Here is a 22399-nt window from a genome sequence, read left to right as displayed (position 1 = left end):
CAGAGTTCATGCTGATAGAGGGAATCCAGAGGATGACGAGGGATGTCCTTCACTCACACAGGAACAGAATCATTCTTTCTCTCTCTGGAAACCCGTGGTATTATCCTCTCTGTCCTCATCTCTTCTCATTTCTCTTTTAGACAATGAATACCATAAATAAGATCTCATGGCAAAACCCTGCCTTTCTCCTGGTAATGGCTATATACTTTCCAAAAAGGTGTCTTCTGAGTCAGCACTTTGGGATTAAAGCTGCCTTGCCTCCACTGCTGTCTCATGTTTCCTGAAACTGCTGATAAGTCCAATGGTCAATCTGCAGACATGTCCATATGTTAACTATAACACAGTGTGGAGCTGCAGGAACACAGCAGGCCAGGCAGCATCAGAGGAGCAGGAAAGTTGACATTTTGGGTCAGAACCCTTCTTCAGAAAGGTGGCTTATTATGTGCTCTGTCTGTGACTTGATTTCACATTCCTGACGTGTTTGATGCCTTCTCCACTGACCCTTCTGTCATTTGGGCAGTAATAAGGTGAGGACTCCCATGAGTTGCTGAGACTTTTTGACATCTTCAGGGATGTTTTGAGCATATCCTTCAAACATTTCGGCTCTGAGCCTCCTGCCACAATCAGATTCAGAGTACAGCAATTGATTCGGGAGCCTTGTTTTACAGTTCAGCCCTAGTCTACACTGATTGGTCATTACAGTGCCTGTAAGCATGAATGTGGAAGGGGAGGATTGCAGTGATTGATCAGGAAAGTGGTGGACAGCAAGAGATGCTTGGCCTCTTCGTTTGTAGCTTCTCAAATTGGAAAGGTGACAGTGAATCCATTGTGCCATTTTTTGGTGATCAGCCCGCTAAAGCTGAACAGTTAAAACCACACAGAAGCCGCAAGCTCTTTGTGTGAGTACTGGTGAGTCTATGAAGTGAAGTGGAGCTTTTGTAAGTTAAACATGAGTCCTGATTGCTTATTGCCGAACCATGGAACTGTGGTGTACTGAACAGGAGGGGAGATTAGATTTAGATTTATTGACACAGGTATATACAGTGAAAAGCATTTTTTTGGGTGTTAAAAGCAAATTGTTGCCATGCTCCATTGCTATCTTGAAGCACTGAATATAGCGCAAGATTTTCCCATTCATCTTTTTATCTCCTTCTTGTTCGTGACCCACTGCTCCTCCAGTTGCTGCTTGACATTGACCAGAGTCTCTGTCATGGGCTCAGGGTTCTTAGTTATAGGCCTCCGCCACCACCATCACTCTGAGACTGCCGTGTCCGAGCTACAGCCTTGGGCCGGGGTCAAATGGGGTCTGTACTTCCTGTTCCCTGTCCGACAGCCCTCCAGATGCCGCTACTGTCCGTCCCTCCCACCGACACTTCCACTCCTTTAGCTGCCCAGGCCTGGCTGCAGATCTGGAGCTTCAGCTCAACCTGCTGGGTGTTGAGCCCAGGAGACCCCAGCCTGGGGTGGAGCCATATCGGGCTCGTCCTGACTTTCCTGCCACCGCCACCTGAGGCATCCTCCTTCACCTGCTGCTCTACAGGCTTTGAAGAAAAGAAAATGAAGAGAGAAAGAAAATAACTTGTGGCAGGAGGAAGAGGGAGATGGATATGGAATTTTCATTCACTGATTTTGAAGGCATGAGAGTGAAAACCTTTTGCAGGATTGCTGCCCAAGTTTTTGCATTGACTCTGGGAATTATACTCACTCTGCAAGGTATGCCTTTAGGACCTCCTGATCCAGTTTAGGAACATGACGTCTACTCATTTTGACATTTTGGTCTAAGGCCTCCTGTTCTATGTGAAAGAAGATGGGAGCCCTCTCTCTGACTAGTTGTTCTTGTTCTCCTTGCCCTCAATTACTTCAACACATAGTTCCACTAGCTGCTGCAGGTTGAGTATATTTTTTTTCTTTTAAGAAGAACTGGTAACTTTAAGAAATAGTTGCAAGCAATGCTCACACCTAGACACTCTGCAGTGCATATAGCCAGTCAGCAGCATGTTTCACACTGGGCTGCATGCCACATAATCACTGAGATGAGAAGACAGAATGATGTTTGTATGCTGCCTGTATAACATTGACCAGATGCAAGACGATGTCACATGACAATCTCCCTTTCTGGCTGTGTGTCTATTGGAATTTTTAACTCATTATCTTGTCATTATCACATTACTTTTTCTTTATTGGTCTTACCAATTTCGACCACTGCATTTCTCACGTTGGTTCTGCGTTGAGACTTCAAAAACACTTAATTCGTTGTGAAATTGGAATAACCTGAGACCATGAAAAGCTCTACATAAATATGTATCTTTTTTATTTTGGAAAGAAAAGCTCCTGGACGTGCCCACATTATAGCCCTGAAAGTGTCAGGGCTCAGATTTCTAAACCTTTCATCTGTGAAGAGAATAGCTACAACAACATGAATTATGGAGGGCATCTTATTATGAAGTGCCAACAGGAAAGTACAGTGCTTGAATGTGTTATTTATTCTCTGCATGATGTGATGTGTGGTATTTGATATTTATTTTCCTGCGTTTAAAGTCCAGCTGTCTCCAAAAATCTGCTCCCTGAAGGTATTGGCACCACAGCGACTCCTCTGGGGAGTATCATGGATGACACAATATTCTTCCAGAAAATTTTGCTAACTCTTCTTTTAAGCTCATTGAGTCTGGGGTAGCACAATGATACAGTAGCTAGCACTGTTGCCTCAACGTGCCAGGGATCTGAGTTCAATTTCATCCTTGAGTGAATGTGTGGAGCCTGCAAATTCTTCCTGTGTCTGTGTAGGTTGCCTTTCACATTCCAAAGGTGCACAGGTTGGGTGGATTGACCACAGTAAAAGGAAATTGCCCTGCAGTGCCCAGGGATGTGCAGGTTAACTGGGTTGGCCATGGAAAACACCCTATTTGGGGATGAGTTGAGGTGCTCTTTGGAGGGTCAGTGCAGGCTCAATGGGCGAAATGCCCTCTTTCTGCACTATAGGAATTCTAGAAGAAGCATGACAACATTCATTTTTTAAAACTAAATAAAGATATACTGGTGAAGCAGGTTTATTGCATGCGTAAGACAAGTAGAATGTTTCAGATTCTGAGCTTCACGTGCCCCATACATACAAGAAGGGAAGAAAAAGATGAATGGTAAAATCTTGTGATACATTCAGTGTTTCAAGATAGCAACTGAGTATGGGGTGTACCAAATCACGCAGACTATAATCCACTCATTTATCACGCTTCACACTGAGACGCTAATGACAGTAAACACTAAATATGAAGCGCTCCTCTCTATTTCTTCAGATGCGTGATTTTTTGATGCATGTAGTTTTATCATAAATAAACTTTTACAATAGCAACTAGGTTGATTTGCCAGTGTGTGTAGGTCAGTCTTTTTTGCAGAACATTTGCATGTTAAATAATACGTTTCCCTTATTCTGAATTCATGCTTTGATTGCAGCAGGTTGCTTACGTCACACATAGGTCAAAATGATAAGTTTCTATCATTGGCTGCTATCTTTAGCAGGTATAGTGTGTGTGGGCATCTTAAAGGGGGAATAATGAGCCACCCAGTGAAATACAAACTAAAAAGAGAGTTGGAAAGGCTTTATGGAGACTACATCTGTAAAAACTAATTTAGCTTCTTTGAAGGACAATGGACTGAGTACACAAAGGAACTTTGAATAGATATATATTTAAATTTGAGGGAAGTTTTTTTTACATCAGGCCACACAAGAGCTGGATCCACAAATTTTAAAAAACTTGGAGTGGAATCTCACAGCAGCCTGACTGACTTGGGCTGGGATGAGATATGTAGCAGAATCATATAAGAAGCCCAGTGAAGCCTATCTCAGTATCAGGAATAATTCAAAGCAGCTTTATGCATCTGCAGGCAGTGAAGCGAATTTCTCACGAAGCAGTGAGTTGCCAATTAAGGGGGAAGTATAGCTTGTTAAGCACCTTGTTAACAACATAACTCAACTCATTAATATTCAACGTCCTATCTTACCAAATGTGCCGAAAAAACAAGATGTCCAGAATTTTTGACAAATCAGAATTGCTACCTGGTGACTTCAGCTCACTGCTGGTTCATGCTGATTAGCATCAAACAACATCTCAGAGCACACTTAGCAGGGTGATCAGAACTGTATGAAGTACTCCAGAAGCAGCCTCACCAATATCCTGTACAATTACATCATAATATCCCAACTTCACTACTCAGTGATCTGATCAGTGAAGGCATGTGTGCCAAATGCCTTCTTTACCACGATAACAAAGTGTGGAGCTGGATGAGCACAGCAGGCTAAGCAGCATCTCAGGAGCTCCAGCTCTCTGATGAAGGGTCTAGGCCCGAAATGTCAGCTTTTGTGCTCCTGAGATGCTGCTTGTCCTGCTGTGTTCATCCAGCTCCACACTTTGTTATCTTGGATTCTCCAGCATCTGCAGTTCCCATTATCACTGCCTTCTTTACCAGCTTGTCTATCTGTGAAGCAGCTTTCAATGAACTATGTACCTGAAGCCCTATATCTCTCTGTTTTACAACATTTTCCAAGGCCCTAGCTTTACCTGCCGTGGTTTGTCTCATCAAGGTCCAACACTTCGTGTTTACCTAAACTAAACTCCATTTGCCACTCCTCAGCCCATTGGCCCAATCGACCAAGATTCCTTTATAATCTTAGATAACCTTCCTCACTGTCTACTGTACCACCAAATTTGGTGCTATCCACAAACCTACTGACCACACATCCTATATGTGAGAAGTTGAGGTTCTAACACTGACTTCTGCGGAACACAACTAGTCATCAGCTGCCGTCCTGAAAAATACTCCTTTATCCCTTCCCTGTTTCTTCTGCCTGTCAACCAATCATCTACCCATGCTAGAACCTTGCCACTAGCACTATGAACTCTTAGTTAGCAACCTCCTGTGTGGAACCTTCTCAAAGACCTTCTGGAAATCCAAATAGATCGTCGTCACTGGACCTCCTTTGTTTAACTTACTTGTTACTGAAATAACTCCACAGAGACTGGTGTCCTGTCATCAATCACCCTTTTTTTTACATGTGGAAGCCCTTGATACTGACCCAGCTTCCTCAGAACCAGCTCTCTACGTGAACAGAACCTTTGACACTCTTGCTTATATCGGTCTGCCAGGGCTCCCTGATTAGACCAGATTAACAGCCTCAGTTGGGGGACTTATACTTCATGAGATCCACCTGGCTGACCTCAATACAACCATTACAGCTACCTCTTCAAAGAGTTCTAGGAGATTTGTCAGGCATGATCATCCTGACTTGTGCTGACTCAACCCTAATTTACTATGCACTTCCAAGTACTCTGCAATCCCATTCTTTGTAATGAACTCCAAAACCTTACCAATGGTCAATGGACAAAGGTCAGGATAACCATTTTATAGTTTCCTGCCTTCTGCCTCCCTCCCTTCATAAACAGGGGAGTTACATTAGCTATTTTCCAGTCATCTGGGACCCTTGCTGACTTGAGTAAAACCTAAAAGATCACCACCAATACCTCTACAATCTCCCCAGCTACCTCCTTCAGAAGTCTAGGGTGTAGTCCATCTGTTCCAGGTGGTTTATCCATCTTCAGACTTTTCAATTTCTCCAGGGCCTTCTCCTTAGAGATTGCCACTACACTCACTTATGCCCTGAAATTTCTGGTGTGCTGCTGATGACTTGCACTGTAAAAACTTATACAAAGTACCTATTTGGTTCCCCAGAGATAATGAGAACTGCAGATGTTGGAGAACCTAAGATAACAAAGTGTGGGGCTGGATGAACAAAGCAGGCCAGGCAGCAACCATTTATTTGTTTCCCATTACTATTTCTCTCGCCTCATTTTCCAGTGGTTCAATGTCCACTCTTTCCTCTCTTTTATCTTTTAGTTATCAAAATCTCTTGCAATCTTCTTTTATATTCCTTACCGATCTTAGTCTGAAATTTCAACCTCTCCACCCCATTTCTTTTTTGTTTCCCTTTCAAGAAATCATTTGCGTTTTTGAGTACCTTATATCTGTTTTTTTTTCCTTAATTGGTCACTACTATTGTTAATTTCAAGCCTTTTAAGCCTCACGGCCCAAAGATCAACCATCATGAGAGAATGTCACCTTCCCAGGAAATAAGGAGTAAACACATATATATTAAATGTACTCCAAAGGAGCCAAGAACATTGCAAGATATTAATCTCTGAAGGAAAAGTGACTTGTGAATTAAGTGGTAAAGGTGGTAAATGGTTAGTGGGGTAAATGGGTAAAAACTCATGGTGAATGTTAATAGAAAAATGAGTACCAGAAATGTATTTGGGAGAGATATAGAGTAGGGAGAATTTGTACCTTACCATAAGGATAGCTGCTAAGTATGAAGGGAGCAATGTCATTATGATGTCAGATCACATGGAGCTTGAGTCTGTAGAGCTCTGGAAAAGTTTTCTGCTCTTACCATTCTCTGTATACATTTATATTCAATAAAACCTGTAACTATTTACTCACTAGAGTGTAGCGCTCATGTTACTGCAGCAGTGGGCCCATAGAGGCTGTTTCAAAATGAACAAGATGATTTACTGGGATTCCTCAACAATCCAGACTGTCAGAACTATTGCTGTATTTTACTCAAGTGATTTGAAAATGGGAACAGAAATGATGCTTTCTTCGGTTTCTTTCAAATTTACTGAGAGTCGTGGTTTTGCAAGTTACAGGGAACAAGCACACCAAGAATGCATTGGGAGTTGTGCTGACACATTGCAGATGTTTAATGTGCACAAAATGAAAGGGATAAGGCTGGGGAATAAATACTTAGGAAAATACAAAATAACCTGTAGCAGGATGCAGATCACACTCAGCAGAAGGCTGTGGGGATACTGGTAAACATGCATTAACAGTACTACAGGCAAATAAAATTTTAGATTGAGAAGCCAGGAATATAAGTCATGTAAAAATTAGTGGGTTTGTATCTTGCTTGAAGAGTACTACAGAATTATGGTCATTGTATTATAGCCAACAGGCTATGATTGGAGGGACATAAATAAGAGGCTAACTGAAGCAATACTAGTTATTAGGGGTTCTATGTAAGAGTCATTGGGCTCATAATATTAGCTCTGTTTCATTATCCATTACTCTCCAGCACTTACTGTTTTAATTACAGGTCATTATGTAATTAAACTTCAAGGTGTGGAAAGTATTCATAATGGGAAAACATAGACTCAGAAACGGTCTCAACATTTCCAAGATTCTAAGATGATAAAGGTCATAAACTAAGCTTTAATTATTCACTTGGATTGGCCATCAACTCTAAGATCATCAAGTCTTTCAGACTACGGATAGGAAATGAACATTTGGATTTAATTATTAATCTCAACATAAACATGGACAGCACTTTGAAAATCAATTGTTAAGTGGCACCCCTAATTGGTTGCTGTGAGGTTGTCTCTTTAGCCAGAAGGTTGTAGGTTTAAGAACCACTTTGAAGGCTTCAGCACAATATCCATGCTGGCACAATACAATTTAAAGAGGAGTAATGGAATTTTCCCAGTGTCCTGGTCAATATATACTCCTTAACCACAGTATAAAACAGATTTTCTGGCCATTTATTTACTTGTTATTTTGGGACCTGGCTATGTATAAATTAGTTGTCACATTTTCCCCGTTACAGCAGTGGCTGCAAGAAAAGTAACTCTTTAGTGTAATACATTTTTGTATAATCTCTGTTGGAAGGGACATTATATCAATGCAAGATTTTTTTTTAGACACTGAGGAAACAATAAGGATCCAAGTTCGTTTGTTACTTCATATAAAGAGGATAATGTGTGAACATTGTCAAGGAAGACAGTGAAAGTGGATAAAAAAAGCAATAGAACTGTGGATGCTGTAAATCAGGAACAAAAGCAGAAGTTGCTGGAAAAGCTCGGCAGGCCTGGCAGTATCGATGAAGAAAAAAAATCAGTTAACGTTTCTGATCTGATGATTCTTCTGAGGAAGGGTCACCAAACTTGAAATGTTAACTCTGACTTTTCCTTCGCAGATGTTGCCAGGCCTGCCGGGCTTTTCCAGTGAAAATTGATAAATGGCTTTGAATTTTAAAAAAAATCTAAATAACTTTTGGTCCAAGTTCCAACAGACGGAGTACAAATATTGTGGAATTTCTAGATAACTTCAAATCATTGAAAAAATAATCTCCAAACCTGTGTATTCCAATGTCCTTCAGTTTACAGGTTTCTTAAGTTCTTTTAAATTTCTTCCATGTTTCATCCTCATATCAGGATATTAGGAAAAAATCAGTTACTCAGACAAAGATTTTTGGCTTTGTAATGCTGAATGCGCAGGTCCAAAATAATCATCCCACCTCATTGTTGCATTTTTCTATTCAACGTAAAGAAACTCATCATAAAACAAGGATCTGTAAAACAATAATCTGAGCAATTTATTTTAAAGTAAGATTATATGCAGACAATATTAATTGGGAGACTGTGCATATATATCCACCATCTTCAACCATCTGCAACTGTAGATTGAGTTCAAATTGTGGGATGCCCACATTGCATCCTGTGCAGATATGGCAGTGATTAGCAGCAGATTGTGACACATATCCTGAAATAACTTATTACAACACCCTTAGGAAGTTTCAAACGAGAATTGAATATCCCCTTTGAAATCGAGGAAAATTTCAAATGGGGAGAAAAGTTGGATAATACTTTTCAAAGTACCGCAACAAAAACAATTGATTCCCTGTGTGCTATACTATTCTATGATGTTACTTAGTTTCACAGGGATTAGGAGTCCCAACATACTTCCTTCTGTCTCAGTTCATTGGTCAAACCTCTACATATAAATTTCTGAGGTAAAATTGACCTGCATTATTCCGGTATCTAAACTCAATTTATTTTAAAAGTGTAGTGCCCCTGTTTACAGCAGATGGATTTTTAATGAACAAGTTGATGTTTTGACTTAATTTTGTAATATAGTCGCAGTCCAATCACTTATTTCTCTATGTGGTCCAGAAATAATTTGAAACCTAACAATTTTTAGCATACTTAACTAGCCAACATCTGTTGCTAATCCAATTTCACTGCATGATATAATTAATTTGTCTCTGTAAAAACAGCCAAAATTCAACCATGAATAATAATATAGCATATCATTTTACAGTCAGAAAAAAGTAACAGCAAAATGGTCCATTACACAATATGCAATTTAATCACTAAAATTAAAATTGATTAAAACAATTTTAATCTTGAACTGCTTACCATAGAAAATTATTTGAAAAATTCAGCAACCATTGAGTAATTTGAAAGGAACCAAGCTTGCCTACCTACGAAGAAGAAATGTTCAAAATTAGTTACCTCAAAAGAATTTTAGTTTGTTTTCATCAAACTCTCTGATGGGGCTCTTGTTTTGACACAAGATGCTTTTATTCTTGTTTTCGCTGGTCAGAAAACGCAGAGGTTAATTTGCCTTTTTTGTGTTTTGGTTACCAGCAACATGAAAACAATGAATTTATTTTGTAGGTAATAGGTGTGAGTCCTTAACATTTTTGGCGGAAATTACTGTTGTCACAATTTAAGCAATAGCAGATTAAACTTCAGACAAACATGTTAAAGAGCCGTATCTATTATTCTACAGTGTAATTTCACAGCCTAAGCAGAAACTCATTTGTCACAGCTCTGGAAAGCCAGTTTATTTGGTGCCATTAATTTAAATTTAGTGCCAAATGAAAATTCAAAAATGTTAGAAAAACATATTTCCAATGCACTTTTGCATTGTACAATTAGAAATTTTGTCAGCATAATTGTGCTTAACTGAGTGGCTTAATCATGGTTATTGTATATTTCTTGCCAATCAGTGAGTCTTTTCTCATGAAAATATTAAGTGCTGGCGACATGCCCGATATTCATTAAAAACTTTGATTTATCTATTAATTAGTTACTTTAAACAAGTTTGATTGTAGACATTGTACAATAGGAAGGAGAAAAGCCAAAATTCCTGGTCCATGTTGGAACTAATGACAACAGTACCCCTATAGATAGAGTATTCGGCTCGAAGGGGAAGAGCAATCCTACAAAGGGCAATGATTAGTGTAATGTGTTTCATGACTATGGTAGCTCTGACATAAACCAGGTTAATAAGCAGCATGATGAATGATATTGATGGAAGGGCTGTAGATTATTGATGCATTGGGACCAGGTCTGAGCTGGAGGGAACTTTACGATGTGGAAGAGTTGTACTGTGACAGGCCTAGGACCAATGGCCTGATGCGAAGCAACATGTAGAATAATATGACAGGGATGAGTCACCCAAGATTAGAGCATTAGAATAAAGAGTAGTTCAAGAATAGTAGGAAAAAGACAGGAAGAAATGAACAGACAGACAAAGCCGGAATTGGATGTGCATATATTGCACAGTGGATAGAAAAGTAAATTTGGTTAATTGCTGGTCTAAGTATGAGGCCAGTGTTAATCACAAGTACTGAACTCAAACAAGAGGGACCAGAAATGTATGATGCCTTGCTGAGAGCAAGAATGAAAATTCAGAATCTTAAAGTAGAGAAAAAAGCTTTGTGAATTTCCCCTGAAGCATTAAATGGCAAATTCAGAATCTCATCATTAATCCCTGACTAGATTCTTTCCATGAATTTATATTTCATTCTTACACCAACTTACATGGGAACGAGAGTACGCCATTCAACCCTTTGAACCTGTTCTGCCAATCATTGTGATATGGCCAACTTGTGGCTGAACAGCATATGCCTGCCTTTTGCCCATATCCTTTAATGCTTTTTCTTAACAAAAATTTAACTATCTCAGTTTTCAAATTAACAACTGATCTGGCATGTCACTTCTGGAAGAGAGTTCCAAACATCTCGCGCCCTTTGCGTGTAGAAGCGCTTCCTAACATCTGTCCTGAATGAACTGGCGCAAATTCTCAGACTATGCCTCCTAATTTTAGAACCATTAAAGAGTGGAAACAGCATATTAGTATCTACCCTGTGTTTTCCCATTACTACCGTGGAGGCTATGATCAGACCTCAGTTTACCCTTCTAACTTCCTTCATTTATAACAAAAACTAAAATTGTTGAAGAAACTCAGCAGGTCTAGTAACATCTGTGGAGAGAAAAGCAGATGTTTTGAGTCCAGTTACCATTCATGCAGACTTTTTTTGGCTCTGGTCAAGATCATTGAGCTTGAAACATTCACTTGTTTTGATCACCACATGAATTGTCAGCCTGTTGAGCTCCTCCATCGATCACTGTTTTTGTTTTGGATCTCTGGGGTCCACAGTTATTTGTTTTATTTAATTGCCTTACTTATATACTATGTCCTATTGTCCTCTCCTTGAGGTGGGATGGCACATATTCCTGACAGAGCTGTTACCTGGTAGCTGCAGCTCAACAGGTACTCAGCTCAGCCTTCGGCTGAGAGTATATACTTAATGTTCCAACATGCTCCATGGAATCATCCTCCTCGACTCATCATCTGCACAGGTTTCCCACCAGCCTCACTGCATCGGACCCACTCCCAGACCACTTTGCCCATTCAAAACTGAACTTTGTAGTTGTTTCACACCTGCAATATGCATACTTCTACCAGGTCGCTTTGGAGACAGAGACAAACTCTCATCTCATCATCTACAGTGGCATTTCACTCATAACTTGCTTTATCAGCATTCACTCACTTTGTACTTACCTGAAGACTGCCAGCCTCTGCACTGTTTATTTGGGGCAGAGGCACAGGCAGCTTTCCACAGTGGGAGCACTGAACAGTCAATGCGGCAGGGCAAGTTAGAACAGAGAATAGTATAGCACAGGAGCAGGCCCTTCATTCCCCATGTGTGTGCCTGCTGCCCTGGGCTACATCAACATCAAACCAGCAGCATTTGCCAGCAGTTTACACACAAAGACATGAAACGTTCTTCAAGCAAATAGCCATGTGTGAAAGTCAAAGGGGCTGTATCCTTAGTGGGACAAAGGGGAGCTACAATCAGTCAGGGCATACAAGCACACTGAGTCGGAGGATTCATCCAATTCCATTCCAGGTGGATATTCGTGGTCTTTCAGGCGCTTGGTTCTCCCAAAGACTGGGCACGTTCCAGTCCAGGATTTGGACCACAGTCAATCCTGAAAGTCAAATGCTGAGAATTGCACATAGGTTAGTTGGAGTGCCGTGGAGCCATCAGTCTAGGGGCCATGTTGTGCAACGCCAGGGCACTCCTGCAAGTCAGACCATTGAGACAGACTACAGTTATTCCTGGTGGTTTGCTCAATAATTGTCAGGGTCTTATCAAGAGGCAGTCCACTGAGTCATTGGAAAGCAATTCAAGTCTGAGGAAGGGCTTCATTGCACTGGGTCACTGAAGGAATGATGAAAGTGAGAAGGGACAGTTTAACATTGAAGGCTCGGATCTCTTATGTACACAGACTGAGGGATGGGCTTTGTGATGCTGTTTTTCTGGCAGTGAGGATTCATGGCAGAAGCAGGGTAGTGATCTAGACATTTTTTTTTCTTTTGGCTGTTTCTTCTATTTCTGCTTCTGTTTTTAGTAAATTTAGTACACTGAATTTAGTGTACTAAGACGGTGCCGGAGAAATGCGACTTTTCATTTCACTCTTGTATTCCTGCCCTCGAGTGCGTATGACAATAAAATCAAATCTTAAATTGTAGATCATCAGAAGGAATGGAGAACTCAATGAGTGGGGGTAGAATTTGCAAGCTCTAGTGGGTGTAAAGTGGGAAATTAATTTTTATATCATGGGATACAACAGAATGAGGAGGAAGCTGAAAGATCTTTGGCTCGACAAAGTAACATGAATGCAACTATGAACAATGGAGCTAACAACCTAACCCTCAGGTGAGATTGAACTCACTCACAAGAAAAAAAATTCAAAACGTGACATCTCCAGTTGAATGTCAACTGCACAATAGCTAAAAAAAATACATTGAAACCACACGCAAGGTAAATGGAGTATGTTATTTTGTTGCTTGTTCAGGATTCGGGCAAAACATCTGAAACTTGAGGCTTTGCTTGGAGCAATGACAGTAATATTAAAGGCTGCAATGATACTGCAATGTTACCCCTTTAGATCCAGTCTGCACTTCATTGGGAAATCATTATTTGTCCAAGAGTGCGCACGAAGAATTATGCTCACAATCAATTGTGACTTTTACATGAGGTTCCCCCTAACATGTCAGCCCAGCAAATGTAATCAGACAAACACACTTAAAAGCATCTCTTTTCTGTGTCTGAGATAACAAAGTGTGGAGCTGGATGAACACAGCAGGCTAAGCAGCATCTTAGGAGCACAAAATTTGACATTTCGGGCCCGAAACGTCAGCTTTTGTGCTCCTAAGATGCTGCTTGGCCTGATGTGTTCATCCAGCTCCACACTTTGTTATCCTGGATTCTCCAGCATCTGCAATTCCCATTATCTACTCCCCATGTCTGCATGGGTTTCCTCCGGGTGCTCCGGTTACCCCCCACAGTCCAAAGATGTGCAGTTTAGGTGGATTGGCCATGCTGAATTGCCCGTAGTGTTCAGGAAGGTGTAGATTAGGTGGGTTATAGGGGGGTGGGTCTGGGTGGGATGCTCCAGGTTCCGTGTGGACTCGTTGGGCCAAAGGGCCTGTTTCCACACTGGAGCGATTCTATGATTCTATGATTATCAGCTTTTCACGCCCAAAACACATTTCATAGATAGAACTGGAAAACAATGGTTTTCAGCTGCCACAATTGCAAAGAAATAATCTGTGATGAGTAAAGGTTCCTCTTCTTTTAGGAGGTCAAGCTTTCATGTTATTTTACTGGCACACTTGCACTCCCGAATTTACCATGGAATTAGTTGGTTGTGCTACACATATTTTATTTTCTGTAAACTAGAGCAGGCATTTTAAGAGAGCAAATGAGGGCATATTCACAAAAACAAAAAGTTATTTATAATTATGTGTTACCCAGCTGCCCTCAGCACATTTTCCTTCTTCCTTTCCCTCTCACTATATTTAGCATCCATGGGTTGAGAATACTGAGGACCTGCAGGCCTGGAAAACCTGGGCTATCACCCTCAGGACCATTTGGGGCATAGACGCTCTATAACTATTGAGAATGCCCTGTTCAGATGTTGGTTCGGTTGGACTTCTGCAGCTTTGAGAGCACAGGCAGTTGGGAGGTGGAGTGGAAGGCATCTCAGTAGTGTCTTGAGATGGTGTTCCTGGGGATCCTGTATGTGCTTCTACCTCTGTATTGGTGTCTATTGGCAACACACTGTCATTCTGAGAGAAAGGGACATCTGTAGTGAGTTGAGATGCCTTATCTGCCACTTGGTTTCCATCAATGCTGAGCATGGTTGGGGTGATGGCGTATATGTCTGTGTACATATCAGGCTGACTGTGTTAGACCTGCGTCTTCATGTCAAACACCAACATTTCTCTGTGGAACAGTCAGACACATGCATGCCAGAGGCAGGATGGTAATAATAACGTTGGTGGACTATCTCCATCCTTTGATTCAACTTATTGACTGCATTTGACAAGCTTCTTGCTGTTCATGAGTTTGTCTCGATGTTGTGATGAAATCATTAATGAACATGTCAACAGGACTGCCTTCTGCCTGGGGCCGAGAAAGTGCACGGTCTCTGAGTGCCAGTGTCCTGGGGTGTTTAACCAGCTGCAAAGGGTGTCCATGCTGTGTTCACCATACTGTGCCCCAGAGCCTCGCCTAGAAAGGGTACTCACTGAAATGTCAATCTCTGAGCTGGAGGAGGGTGAAGTGAAAGCCTGCGTAGTGCATCCTCTGAGGGTTGAGTGGAGGTGGTGCAGAGGATCTCCTGTGCTAGCATCTTTGTGGAAGTTTGTTGGATGCTGCCTTTTATTTCAATAAGAGGGAGAATCAGTTGTGTAAGAATGACGAATACTGGAAGCAAAGTCCGTACTAACTTTCAAAAGGATATTGTTTCAGTACGTGTAGGAAAAAAATTGAATGAGTACATAGAAAAAGGAGGGAAGTATTATTATTTGGACTCAAGTTGGAATAGTCATCAGTATAGAAACGAATTTATGCACTTCTCAAGTAATTTGTCTTGTTGTTAGATTACTTGCATGCCCTGGTCTGCACAAAAGCACAAATCCTTGCAAATTAGCTTAGCTTGAAAATTCGGTCTTGTTTCAAATTCCTGAATAACGAGAAGCAGAGCAATGTTACTACAGCTCTAAACAGCATTATCCCCATAGTTCATAACAGTAACACTAATTGATGTTAACAGTGTTAATAATATGTGCCCAGAGAATTAAACAAGTCCCTTTTTTGATGGGGTCAACCTTCATCAAGTGAAGTCTGCAGCAAAGCAAACTGGCAAATTTTGAAAAATAGTTTGTGTTGGAATTCAACAATAAATCTATTCTACTCAAAGACAGCTGTAAAATATTATGGCCTGCTTATTATCATATAAATTAATGCAGAATTTCTTTTGGAAGGCAATTAATTTGGTCAGATCTACCATTCCTTATATATGCAGGTAAATCAGTAGTCCAAACTGGTTGTTAATGATCATTCAATTGATCAAATTTTGCCACTACTAAAAAGTGCACATTTTAAGACAGGTTTTCATCTTGAACTCATCGGGCTATTTTACAAGAATTCCAGTTCAAGGAGAAAATGAACATTTGTGTTGGTGCCATGACATCCTGCTGGGCCAAGGCCTCACAAATATCTTTATTGATTTCAATGTGAATGTGTCTTCAATGGAATGGCACCTAAGCACATTCCCATGTATATTTTTGATATGTTGCTGAAACATTTGCTGTGTTTGAAACCATTGTTGCATAGAATCATACAGCACAGAAACAGATCATTCATTCCAAAAATTCCCTTACATGTCTCCATCTTGCGCCCATTTCCATATTTGAAATGGAACAGTCACATGAGCTGCCCTTCCTAAGTGTCCTGGTGAAGAACTCCACCAGGGACTTACCCACCACTGTCCGCTGTAAAGCTGCCTTCAGAGGTCAGTGTACACACTGGGAGTTAAACAATTCTACGCAATATAAGATTGGCCTTCTCAATAGTCTAGGAAATAGGGCCAAATCCCTTTTATTCAGGGCACAGCCTTGAGGCACATCCTAGATAATGGCTACCCGGATCAGATCTTTTCTCCCAACCCAAACCTGTGAATGAAAATCATGTTCACTCAATGCTATTTTTCCTTCATAGAAAGGTATGAAAAGCTGAGAAAATTCCCAACTTCAGCTATCTCCAAATGGGGCTAATGTTCACTTTTTTAACTGGAAAGGTTAATAACATAAATGCTGTCAATTGATGTTACTTAATGCAATGTGCACATTTTGCTGTGTGAATTCCATTTGTTGTACATACTTGTTTAAATATCACTTTCACTAAAAACTTCCAATTGGATGAATTATGGCTTAACCTCTCATAACATATTTGAACACTTCAAGTGAATGTGCATTTTCAGGGTCAAAAGCTCAAACATTTCAGTATCTAAGTATAATCTCTATAATCACATGAGAAAAACCTGAATCCCTTATTCACTAAAAAGTCATAGTTGCCATGTTTCTTCCAATTCCTGGTTGTCAATTAAGACAGGAAGAATGTAAATGGCTTTTGATTTTTGGAAGAAAACCTGACAAATTGCAAAAGAGTAAACAGACAACACAGAGGATACAAGGACCAATTTCCAAAGTAAACATTAAAAAAAAGACCCCCACATGTTCTGTCCCTCTGTCATCATCCTCAGTTTTCATTGCAAGGGAAGAGAAGGCTTTGCCAAATGGGCCCCGTGAATGCCGACTCAGTTTAACTTTTCTACCTCTTAGATCAAGGGCTAAGAACTGTCAAAGTGACATTTCCCAATGGCAGGACACTTCTGTTTCCTTCTCTCGAATGACCATTGAGGAGCAGTGAAACCCAAGACCAAGTCAATGCTGTGCATCTTCATGGGGTATTAAGACTGGGGGAGACTCCTTCATAAAAGGTCAAAAGGTGTTCATAAAAGCTGGTGTGACCATCAGTCCCCCCATTATCTTTTCAATGTTTTTGGGGCCCGTGTTAAATATTTCGTGTCGGGTGTTGCAGTTGAAAGTAACTTCCTCAAACACATTACTGTTGTAAAAGTTGGCCAATTTTCATGCTGCTGTAAACAAATTGGCCTCAAAAATTCTGAAGAAGGGCCAGGCCTGAATCATCAGCCTTCCGGCTCCTCTGTAGAGGTTCATCCACCTCTACACCCTGTGGCCTCAAAAAATTGACTTGCACATCAATATATACTGCACATGCAATTACCTTCTTCAATAATTCATTATGGCGACAAATTTTTAGACATTATTTGTTACATAACTGGGACAAGCTATTTAACTCATGCTAAAGGCTCATATGCCACACTTATTCTTCAAAGTGAACTGTGAGTAATGGCAGGAATTATCCACTTCTGGATATTTGAATGCATAATTTGTTATAAAATTGCACTTTTTAATTTGTAATAATATTGAGAAGTCAAAAGATACATACTTTAGACAGGGATTGTAAATTATTTTCCTTCTGACCAATTTTTGTTCAATTCAAGTACAAGCTAGAAAAAGCCTAAACCTGAGTCTCAAGTACCAACTCATTTTGTACTTTCCATCTGCTAATAAAAGCTGGAACATGTCACCCAGAGAAGAAAAATATGTTGAAAAAGAAATAGCTTATTTATTTTAATGCACTTTATATAACATATGTGCTCAGTAATTTTATAAAATAAATTTATCCTTTCTTTCAAATATGAAATTTGCAACTTTCACGCATGAACAGTCACATCTGACACTCATTTCAACATTCTCATAATCTCTTCCAACCTCTTCTGTTGGGCAAAAGATACAAAGCTTAAACACACGCTCCAACAGACTCAAGAACAGTTTCTCCACACTGTTATTAGACTTGTGAATAGACCTGTCAAATTTTAAATTTAATGCTGATCTCACTCTTTATGCACCCGCTCTGCAGCCATCATATTATATTCTTTGCTCTGTTCTATTCACCTAATGCACTTTCTATAGTATGACCTGTCAGTACTGCACACAAACCAAAACTTTTCACTGTACCTAGGTACATGCGACAATAATAAGTCAAATCAAATTAAATAAAGAAATTGGGTTATGGGTATTTTTGTTTACATTTCCCATACAGTGTGAACATATCTCGCTCAAGTGGCAAATGTTGAAAAGCCCTAGAATTTGGGACTTGGTCATAATGTAGATATCACTGCTGTAGAATTCCGCGTAGATTACTGCTTCAACATCTGAGCAAAAGAAAGGATATTATTAAGCTGGAGAGGGTTCAGAATTTACCAGGAAATTGCCAGGTATGAAAAGTTTGAGTTATAAAGAAAGGTTGGATAGGTGGGGCTTTTTTTCAGTGGAGCACAGGAAGCCAAGCGGCAACCTGAAAGAAGTTAATAAAATAAAGAGGAGTATAGGTAGGGTTAGGGGTAATTGTCTTTTCCCTAGGATGGAGGACATTTTAAGATGAGAGGAGCATTTTTTTCACAAGCAAGTTTGCTCATGTGAGGAATGAACTTCCTGATGATGTGGGTGCAATTGCAATGTTTAAATGACATTTGCATAAAAACATCAAAAGGAAAGGTTTGGAGGGATATGGGTCAGGAGGAGTGGCTGATGAGAATAGTTTATTTTGGGATTATGTTCAGCATGGACTGGTTAGACAAAAGGGTCTGTTTCCATGTTGCATAACTCTATGACTCTATGACTCTGTAAATATTTAGGTTGGATTTCAGGAGACCGGAGGAGGATCAGATAGTTATTGGATTCAGTGATCAGGTTTCAGTGGGGGACCTAGTATGAGAATCATTGACCTTGCTACAATAAGACCAAATCTACACTCAGATGCACAAACATTAACAGGCTTTATCAAACATTATGATACACAAGGGAAAGTACAAAAAGACAACTTTCTGGAAGCTTACATGCCCTGGTTCCAGTTCCATCTGATTTAACATCATTACGACAGACTCTCCTTTTTTTTAAGATTCCCTACAGTGTGGAAACAGGCCCTTTGGCCCAACAAGTCCACACCGCCCCTTGAAGCATCCCACCCTGACCCATCCCCCTATAACCCACACACCCTGAACACTACGGGCAATTTAGCATGGTCAATCCACCTAGCCTGCACATCTTTGGACTGTAGGAGGAAACTGGAGCACCTGGAGGAAACCCACGCAGACACGGGGAGAATGTGCAAACTCCACACAGACAGTCACCCAAGGTGGGACTCGAACCCGAGTCCCTGGCGCTGTGAGGCTGCAGTGCTAACCACTGAGCCACCATGCCACGCACTCAATAGCTATTTCAGGGGAGAATTATAGTCAACCCTTTATTCTGTAACTTGTCCCCAAGTTCTCTTCACTGTCAAACTGACAGCTTCCTAGCCTATTTATATTATTTACACATCTGCCATTTCTCCATTGGAACCAAATAGATCATATCAGATTAAAAAAGGGAACATTGCATCACAGATGCTGACAGACGTGCTGGGGTTCTTCAGAATTTTCTGTTTTTATGTTATATAAAATCAGAGTCTTGCAAATGATCCGGTAGTGGTAAAGCTACTTTACTTGTTGGAAGTAACTGCAGAAAGAGTGTAAAAGCAAGAAACAAGCTTGGAGAGAGGCATTGTAAAGATAGGAAGTACCTGCAAGGGTTAACTGACATCCTGAGGTAAGCTTCATCAATCAGAATATGAAGGATTGATCCTGGAAGGATCTAGTCAGTCTGTCTGGAAGCTCAAGAATGTTTCAACAGCAGTAGCGTCTATTTCTTTGTTTTCTTTATTCATTAATGAGATGAGGATGTCGCTGGCTGTACAGCGTTTATTGTCCATCCCTAATTGTCCAGAGGGCAGTGAAGAGTCAACCAAATTGCTATGGGTCTGGGTTCACATGTAGGCCAGACCTGGTAAAGACATTAGTTTCCTTCCCTAAACAACTTCAGTGATTCAGATGGGTTATTCCAACAAACGACAATGGATTCACAGTCATCATTAGGTTCCTAATTCCAAATATTTTTACTGAATTCAAATTCCACCATCTGCCACGATGGGATTCGAACCTGGGTCCCCAGAAAACTTTCAGGATCTCTGGATTAATAGTGTAGCAATAATACCACGAGGCCATCACCTCCCCATTAACATTTAACATAACCTGTTTTCTTACTCTTCTGTATCACAGATGTAATGTGACTAATTCTCAAGAACCGTGGAATAAACTTATTCTGTCTTTTTTTCAACTGATCCTATCTTCTGCTGAAAGGATCATGTAAGTATCTTGCCAATTATGTATCAGTAACAGACTAACACCAAGAAAAAGGATTGGAGGTAATAAATCCACCGAAGGCATTGATTCCAAAATGTCATGACTTGGACAGAACTATAGCTAACATTTAACTGCGTTCATTGACAACACGATGTGGCTAAGTTGCATGTAAAATGAAATGTTAACTAATATCCTTACAGATATGATAATTACGTTTAAATGAACTCAATCCTACCACATTCTGACAAACAAGCCAACTCAATGATTCTAAAGTGCTAAAATTCACCTTCTAACCATGGTGACACACTCAAGCACTGATATAAAAAGAATTAGACCCTATTCCTTTACTGTTAAATTCATCAAGCCATATTTTGTATGATAAATAGCAAGAATTGGATCATGGATATCAATTTCCTTAAACAAGTGTCATTAGAAAGGGAACTTGAGAGCATGCACTTCTCCTTTATATTCCCCTCTGTGCACGCTCCATTCCCCGAAGTCTTGCATAAAACTCACAAAATTGGAAATTCAAATGCAATTCAACCCATCGCAACACATGCATTTTGAAGGCAAACCAATATATTACTGTTGCCATCGTCAACTGCCATGTTTCGCTAAAGTGCTCTACTCAATTCAAATCTGAACTTTTTAAATATTCAAGATATGAGAATTTTTTGTCATTTCTGATTATTTTTTATGAAAGGGGAAACATTAAAATGGGATCTTAAAGGCAATGAAATTAAAAGAATTCCATAATGCTTTGAAGATAGATTAACATTATTAGAATATTCCACATTGTTTGACAATATACAACCAAAGATATGTCTTTGGCAGAGTGCATGAAATGCTTAGTGTCAAATGTTTAGCCCAGTCTGTGTTGAGTAAGATTCAGTTCTTGACCCTCAGGACAAAGAAGTTGCAGACTAGAGTTCTTGCACTTAACTCATTAGCTGGGTAGCTCTGCTCAGCAGCAATGATAAAGACTCAGGAGAATACGTTATCAAAGCTGAGGTAATTACCTCCAGCTGTCCTTATAAACTATAATAAATTGAATTAATTGCTGAATATTTAAGTATTAACATATTACAGCTGTACTGCAGAAGATACTGGTTTGTTTTCAGTGTTAAAAAGAACACAACATGCATTGTTGCCCAAGATTTGATGAATACTAATGATTGCAAGTGTCTATGTAATCAAAAAGGTTTAAAATAGACTGCGATATAAGACCTTTCAATATGTACAAGTTAATCGTAAGAATTACACCTGAGATTTTTTTGTCGTGGATTTACCTTGTCAGAAACTCTGAAAAACTGTAGAATATCATAATTTTGTGTTATTACTGATAAATGGGAACCAAAAAAGAGAGCAAGTAGAATTTAATGCCAAGTGAGAGAATTTGTGGCAAGGCGCATTTCTTCAAGGAGAGAGTGGCATAATGGAAACTGACTGCCTCTAAACCTCCACCTGATTATATGGGCATTCACCTTCCTGCTCCATTGCTGATTGAAGCATTTAAGTCAGCTATAATGCTCATTTCAGGTCATCATCCACTGCTGGTATTATTCAGCAGTTGGCAGGCTCTGGTCTCTGGTGAGAAGCCTTTCAAGTAAACCTGCAAGGTGTTTGTGCCTTGTTGGAGGTGGGTCCATCTTTCAGGGGCATTAAATACCTCATTGAGGGAACCAGCATTGGGAAACACTGCGAGCTTGCTCCTTGTCATTGCTGCCGATACCCTCTCCCCTCCCCATGATCCTCCCCGACCCCTCATTATCACTCATCTGCGGCCTCGCATTCAGTGTTATGACTGGACCTCAGGTGAGTATCAGCAGCAGGTCCCACCTCTCCAGTAATGCAGCAAATCAGTGGAGCTGCTGACCTCTAATCCATAATCCTAGCAACAAATGTCTGCCTGTCTATGTGACACTTACTTTGCAAGACTTCCACAGTGTTTACATTGGTAGATAAAACCCCATGTCACCATCATTAAATATAACCCAGCTTGTGGAAATTGGGTATCTAAGGCAGAGATAGATAGGTTCTTGATTAGTAATGGAATCAAAGTTATTGGGAGAAGGCAGGAGAATGGGCTTGAGAAAGAT

This window comes from Stegostoma tigrinum, chromosome 5, assembly GCF_030684315.1.
Source record: "Stegostoma tigrinum isolate sSteTig4 chromosome 5, sSteTig4.hap1, whole genome shotgun sequence".
In the NCBI taxonomy this organism is placed as follows: Eukaryota; Metazoa; Chordata; class Chondrichthyes; order Orectolobiformes; family Stegostomatidae; genus Stegostoma; species Stegostoma tigrinum.
This window is presented reverse-complemented; position numbering follows the sequence as displayed.